The 7,617-nt window shown below is 40.4% G+C and overlaps 2 protein-coding genes across 2 annotated transcripts in view; one reads left to right on the forward strand and one right to left on the reverse strand.

Moving 5' to 3' along the window:
- The window catches only part of LOC115216362 (histone chaperone asf1b-B-like), a 295,828-nt gene that overhangs the window by 216,766 nt on the left and 71,445 nt on the right, over nt 1-7,617 (reverse strand). The window lies entirely within an intron of this gene.
- LOC115216790 (LHFPL tetraspan subfamily member 2a protein) overlaps nt 1-7,617 on the forward strand; it is a 44,478-nt gene that overhangs the window by 3,762 nt on the left and 33,099 nt on the right. The gene's annotated exons all lie outside the window — the stretch shown is intronic.

The following is a 7,617-nucleotide window of genomic DNA, read 5'->3' on the forward strand; positions in this document are numbered from 1 at the left end:
AGCGGGACTGAACCCGAATCCATGTGGTTGCTAAGCGAGTTACTACTTAACCACACTTTTAATCCGTGAATTTGGATAAGTCTGTGGTGGGAGAAAAAAAAAACATTTCTTCTTTCTCTCTCGCTTGTTTTGTCTGTCCCCGTATTGTCCCCTCTTTTTCTCAACCTCTTGGTGAATAAAGAAATACTCTCTCTCTCTCTCTCTCTCCCTCTCACTCTCCCTCTCCCCATTCCTCCCTCCCTCGCACGCATACACACACACACATTCGTACACGCACACATCTGAAGAGACGGTCTGGAGATGTTATACTCTCCCTCCCCCCCCCGCTCTTTACTAATTTATCCAAACTCAGTAACTTCCCTGCATCAGTTTTTACCGCCACAGGCGACAGTTGTCATCGTCACCGCCGTCCCTTTCCACTCTCCTCGGATTCTCTGTGTCACATTCAGTACATATTTTGGTATGTATTGTCATTCCCGCTCAGCTTCCCACAATATAACAGCATTACACCTTGTTTCTTTCATCCTCATTTCCTCTCATTCTCTCCCTCTCTCTTTCTTTCTCCCCCTCTCTCTCTCTCTCTCTCACACACACACTCTTTCTCATATCAAACTTATCTGCCTTCTCTTTTTCTTTCTCTTATAACCATGTTCTTCGCTTTCTTTCTCTGTCTATCTTTCGCTCTCTATCTACACTTCTCTTTCCTTCTCTCATATTCACATTCTCTCTTCCTTTCTTATATCAAATTTTTCTATCCTCTCTCTCTCTCTCCCTCCTTTTCTCTTTCTCTCTCTCCCTCCCCCTCTCTCTCACTCTTTCTCTCTCTCTCTCTCTCTCTACTCCTCTGTTATCCTCAAATACTCACGCTCACACTTTCTCTTTCATATCAAATTTGGAAAATTTTCCCCCCTTTTACTCTTTCTCATGTGCATATAACCACACTCCTCTCTTTCTCTGTCTGTCTGTCTCTCCCTCTCTCTCTCTCTCTCTCTCTCTCGATATTGACAAACGTCTCTCTTATACTGTTGCTACAATTTAATGCTATCTCTCTTTCATTCACATACCTCCACACACACACACACACACACACACACAGAACCTCCTCCCACCAACAGAAAGTCATTCATTTCAATCATCATAACCTCACCACTTACCACAACACAACCATCACCATCACCACTGCCACTTTATTATTCCCCCATCCCCACACCTCTATTTTAACCACCTACCTTATTACTACCACCATCATCATGCGCATCATATTATCTCCCACTCCTACCCACTATATAAGTACTATATAACCATCCCTGTCAGCAACCACCGTATTACAACTACCAGCATTGTATGACTAGCACCGCTACCACCACCGCTATCATAACTACAATATTACCATTTCTACCGAAAGGCGGTAAGCTGGCAGAAACGTTAGCACGCCGGGCGATGTGCTTAGCAGTATTTCGTCTGCCTCTACGTTCTGAGTTCAAATTCCGCCGAGGTCGACTTTGCCTTTCATCCTTTCGGGGTCGATATAATCGACTTATTCCGTTTGTCTGTCCTTGTTTGTCCTCTCTGTGTTTAGCCCCTTGTGGGTAGTAAGGAAATAGGTATTTCGCCAGTCTTCAAATTCTGCCGAGGTGAACTTTGCTTTCCATCCTTTCGGAGTCGATTAATTAAGTGCCAGTGAAATTCTGGTGTAGATCCTAATCGACTAGTCCCCCTCCCGCAAAGCTTCGGGCCTTGTGCCCATAATAGAAAGGATTGCTATTTCTACCGATAGAGTACCTATTTCTTTACTACCCACAAGGGGCTAAACACAGAGGGGACAAACAAGGACAGACATAGGTATTAAGTCGATTACATCGACCCCAGTGCGTAACTGGTACTTAATTTATCGACCCCGAAAGGATGAAAGGCAAAGTCCACAGTACCACCACTATGCTTGGTCTCCTTCCCTCCTCAGTGGTACGCAGTGGTACACCTATCGTACTTAGACGGAAAGAGGAGGAAGAAGGGGGTTCTTTGAAAGAATAATTCTCGCTAAAACTTTGATTTGAACCATTGAACAGTTCGTTTTTACGTTTCTTTCTCTCTTTCAGTCTTTCTTTCTCTCTTTTTCTTTCTTTCTGTCTTGCTCTCTTCTTTCCCCTCTATTTCACTATCATTTTTTTGCCCTTCTCTAATAGAAATTGAATTTTCCCTTGTTAATTGGTCGAGATAGAAACACACCCACACTCACTCACACATGCACACCACATACCTACACCTACGGGTATTTTCTTTTATTCTTTTACTTGTTTCAGTCATTTGACTGCGGCCATGCTGCAGCGCCGCCTTTAATCGATCAAATCGACCCCAGAACTTATTTTTTGTAAGCCTAATACTTATTCTATCGATCTGTTTTTGCCGAACCGCTAATTGACGGGGACGTAAACACACCAACATTGGTTGTCAAGCGCTGTGGGAGGACAAACACAGACACACAAACATACATTTATATATATATTATATATATATATATATATATATATATAATATATATATATATATATATATATATATATATATGACAGGCTTCTTTCAGTTTCCGTCTACTAAATCCACTCACAAGGCTTTGGTCGGCTCGAGGCTATAGTAGAAGACACATGCCCAAGGTGTCACGCAGTGGGACTGAACCCGGAACCTTGTGGTTGGTAAGCAAGCTTCTTACCACACAGCCACGCCTGCGCCTGAGAGAGAAAAAAGAGATACAGGGACAGAGAGAAATAGCTTGAGAGAGAGAGGGGGGGAGTCAAATGCAAAGTGGAATGTTCAAATACTCTTTTACCATTTTGGCTGAATCTCTTAATTATGTTATAGTAACAATATCTCACGCTTTTTTAAAAAGGAGTTCCACTAAGAATTAGCATTTGTTTACATTACACACACATTCAGACTCATGGTTCAAAAACGTCCGGGTAATTCAGAAAACGTGTTTGTGTGTATTTGTGTGTTTATATATATATATATATATATATATATATATATATATATATGATTATAAATGTATTATAATTGTTTATGCTTATAATGCATCTGTGTGTATGCATGTGCGTATACACTGTGTTTATAGTGGAATTAAAGTAAGTGAACGGTGATGATGTACGGTGGGTAGGAAGCGGGTGTACCGGGTATTATACAATTATATAATGAGATGAACTAGAAACAACGTGTTGTAAAATAACTACCATATGTTCCTCAGACTTTATCCTGCATTTATAAACAACAAGATGTAGAATGAGAGATAAATAGAAATAGTGTAACACTGGCGCACCCTTGGGTAATTTACACATCTCTCTTTGAATTGTGCCTTTTCTGCGATGAGCGTGTGTGTGTGTGTGTGTTGTGTGTGTGTGTGTGAACGGGCCAACAGAATGTCGGTAGGTACAATTAGATATAATGAGAAGAAAGTCTAATGTTTCAAGAAATTGCCATTCAACTGAGAATAGAGAATGATAAAGGTGTTGTTTCGCTCGAAACCTTAAACTTTCTACCATTCATTTGCAGTTGAATTAATTGATATTCTGCGAAGTGCTTGGATTAAATGCTGCCGGCACAGACACTCATCAGTTCGTTTCCTGTAGTTGTCTCTCTCTCTCTCTCTCTCTCTCTCTCTCTCTCTCTCTCTCTCTCTCTCTCTCTCTCTCTCTCTCTCTCTCTCTCTCTCTCTCTCACACACACACACACACACATACATACATATGTATATATATATATATATATATATATATATATATGTATGTATATATACACACACGCACAAATATATATTTATATACACACACAGCAGGAAAGAGATACATATATTTATATATATACACATATTGATATACAGACTACTGATGTGTATTTGTGTGTGTAAAGAGAAAGAAAGAGGAGCGGTTTAATCAAAGGAATAGTTGCTAAACACAACCATTTCAGGATCTCCGAGTGTGAGGGACAGAGTCGACTGAGAAAAATAACTGACTTTTGGGTCTCTAAACCTTCATGGCTTTCTAATCAAATATACGGGTGCTAGTTGCTTTGTTATTGACTTCATTGATGAACGGAAATATCGCCATAAAGACAAGCGAATATTACCTCAATGAAAAACCCCATGGAGGGGATGTATACATTCTTAAGAATTCTAATCATCTCTCCGAAACTATAATTAGAAACATTGTAACTGGCTTCAGTAGAAGATTCTCCCATTTTTCTTCAAAGTCGTTGGTGACGAATGGCTTTAGAGTGAAATATATGTAGAGAGACGTTTCTCCACTCCCAGCTCTAAAGAGAGTTAGGAAAAGGAAAATATCCTAACTCATTTTTTCATTAAGTAACACTTTCTAGGCCTATATGAATAAGCAAACTTTATGTGCACAGTGTTAAGACTAGTTGCTCTTACCTAGATACTATCATTTTCAGCATCTCACTGCAAAAGAAAAAAGCATATCCCCACACAGTCATTTCTCCTGCACCTACCTACAACTGCAGAAATCGATTTGCTATTCGTAGAGAGAATTCTTCTCCAAAGCAGTTGTCTATAGGGTGACTCTTACTCCAGTTGACATTACCTAGATGAATGATCCAGGACTTACAGTCAATGAAGTTTCATTCAGCACATGTATTTATTCATATCCAGGACAGGGGAATCTCCATCTTCTTGTCTTGCTTTAATTGGAGATTTCGGAACCAAGAAAATGGCCTGTCCAGAATAACCCGAAATAGATTTGACAATACACTCTTTACTAATTCGAACGCACAACATTTATATCCGCATCTTCGAGAAACTACACATATTGCAGCAGTCCGCTGTATCTCTTAACAGAAAGACTGAACTTCCATACTGCTGCCACCAACAGTGATCTCTGTAAGCCAGAAGTTTTTCATGGTATTCCATAAATTTCACTGTAATTTCCCACAAATGACGGTAGACCACCATCTATTGCGTTAAAACCACCTCCCGTCAAGCAGCATCCCGCCACGAAGCTCGAATTAAGTCTGTGCAAGTGAGCCTCACTAATCATCCAATGACAATTAGCTTTATTTAGAGGCTTTACCGCCTCGTCATTCAATTTTACTACAGCGGAAGTCTCAGATACGCATTCTACGTCTGTGAAGCTTTAATCAACGTAAATCTAGTTCAAACTATTAGCATGACGGATGTTAGTTAGGTGCGCTTTTCATTTTCATTCTTGTGTAAACTTATTACATGTATGCGTGTATTCGTTTAAAACTTGTTTTTCCCATGCCAAGATGAGTTAGACGGAGAAGTATTTGAGGCAGAATTTTTATGGCCAGATGCCTTTCCTGTTGCCAACATCTGTTTTTCAAGCATTTTAATTCCAGAGCAATTCGGAAGCACGGGGACACTTGATGATATCTTAATAAGGAATGTCAACAAACATCACCGGTTCTAACTCGCCCACAAACATTGACGTCACCGCAAAATATAAATATTCGCTCGTGTGCGTCCGCACATACATACACATAAACGGCTGGTTTCCAGGGCTTCCAAGTTCCTTCGCAAGGTATTGGTCGGTCTGGAGTTAGAGGATAAGGAATTTGCTCAAGGTACCGAGCAGTTGGACTGAACTCGAAATCATGTGTTTGAGAGCCGATCGTTTAATCATACAGCTGTATGTAAATGTTTGTTTGTGTGTGTCTACCAAATCCACTCACAAGTGTTTGGTCGGCCCGAGGCTATAGTAGAAGACACTTGCCAAGTTGCCACACAGTGAGACTGAACACGGAACAACGTGGTTGGTAAGCAAGCTACTTACCACACAGCCACACCTGCGCCTATATATAGTTATACTTGGAGATGGTCATATTTTGCCAATTAAACACGCTCTGTATATTTGGTCTTCACTTCAGCTTTATTATTGTTATCTTAGTTTCTTTGTCAAAGCTCTTTCGACACACATACTGTGACCTCCATCAACGACTTTCTATCCCTCGTGTCTCCTTTTCTTCTGTTTATCCCATTTTGTCTTCAAGAGAAGAACAAAATGGAATGAGCAAAACAAGAGGAGACACGTAGAACAGAGACTCGTTGAAGAGACCCCAGGATATGTGACGAAAGTGCTTTGACAAAGAAACTAAAATAATAATAAAGCTGAAGCGAAGACCAACTATGTAGTGCGTGTGTTTACCGAACAAAATATGACGATATCCAAGCATAACAATATCTGTTTCTGGGGAACACATACGTCATAGAAACCGGGCCCATGAGCCTGGCTAGGCTTTAAAAGGGCGCATTTATTTGTTATTTATTGTCCTACCTTTGACACATACATACATAAACGTATACATATATCAAAGGTAGGACAATAAATAACAAATAAATGCGCCCTTTTAAAGCCTAGCCAGGCTCATGGGCCCGGTTTCTATGACGTATGTGTTCCCCAACTGGACGGGACGCCAGTCCATCGCAGCGTTACTAATTTTTGCCAGCTGAGTGGACTGGAGCAACGTGAAATGAAGTGTTTTGCTCAAGAACACAACGTGTCGCCCGGTTCAGGAATCGAAACCACAACCTTACGATCATGATGCTGACACCCTAACCACTAAGCCACGCGCCTCCACAAAAGAAGAACATAACTAGCGGAATCGAACAAAACATAACGTGCGGAAAAATAGACGATAACATAACATAAGCGATGACATAGACGATAACATAACAAACGGCAAACAGGACAGAAACAACATACACGGACCGTTCGCTGCAGATTTCCTCATCAGTCGGTTTCTGGAAAGTCATTATAGTTTCACACCCTTAAACAGTTGATTATGGGTGTGAATAAAAATAGGAGCTAAAGTGCCCTAATGCTGTTACAAAGCCGATAACATATACTGTAATAGGTGTTGTTACACATTCATATGTATGTGTTTGCGTATGCCAAACTACTCCCCACTCTTGGCACTATTTTGTTAGTGAATAGTACAAACTGTGTGTAAAGTATATAATGTATTACTACGCTGTAATGTCGTCGTCCGTGTAACAAGAAATGAAAAATAGACACGTAAACAATAACAATGGTTTTCAACTGGTTGTCTTTCTCATTAGAACCCAAACTACACATAACAGGTGTTCGGTGTTCGGGGCGATTACAACCACTATCATAGTATATGAGCTTTGTAACAGCATTGGAGCATTTTAGCTCCTGTTTATAACAATGTAGGTGTTAGTCACATCTTCAGTCAGGTTTAGCTGACGACTATAATTTTCCATTGCGGTATAATATTACAGATAGCTGTATACACATAAGCGATCTGCTAAATCATCCATAGATTTTTTTATGATGAATATATATACTCTGAGAGGCGCGCTAACCCAGAATCAATGGAACGAGCTGGCTTTACTGAAGATGGCTACAGAAATAGCCGAAACTAGCCGGTTAGTCTAAGGAATTCTCGGTTCAGTGTTCGGGGCGATTGCAGCCCCTATCAGAGTATATGTTATATGTTTTGTAACAGCATTGGAACACCTTAGCTCCTATATCTAACAATGTAGGTGTTATTCACAGCCTTAGTCAAGTTTAGTTTGATGCAGTGTTCTCCCTGTCCAGTCCTTATCGCTCCATCTTCATCATTGTTGCC

The sequence above is a fragment of the Octopus sinensis genome, linkage group LG10 (genome assembly GCF_006345805.1).
Source record: "Octopus sinensis linkage group LG10, ASM634580v1, whole genome shotgun sequence".
Taxonomy (NCBI): Eukaryota; Metazoa; Mollusca; class Cephalopoda; order Octopoda; family Octopodidae; genus Octopus; species Octopus sinensis.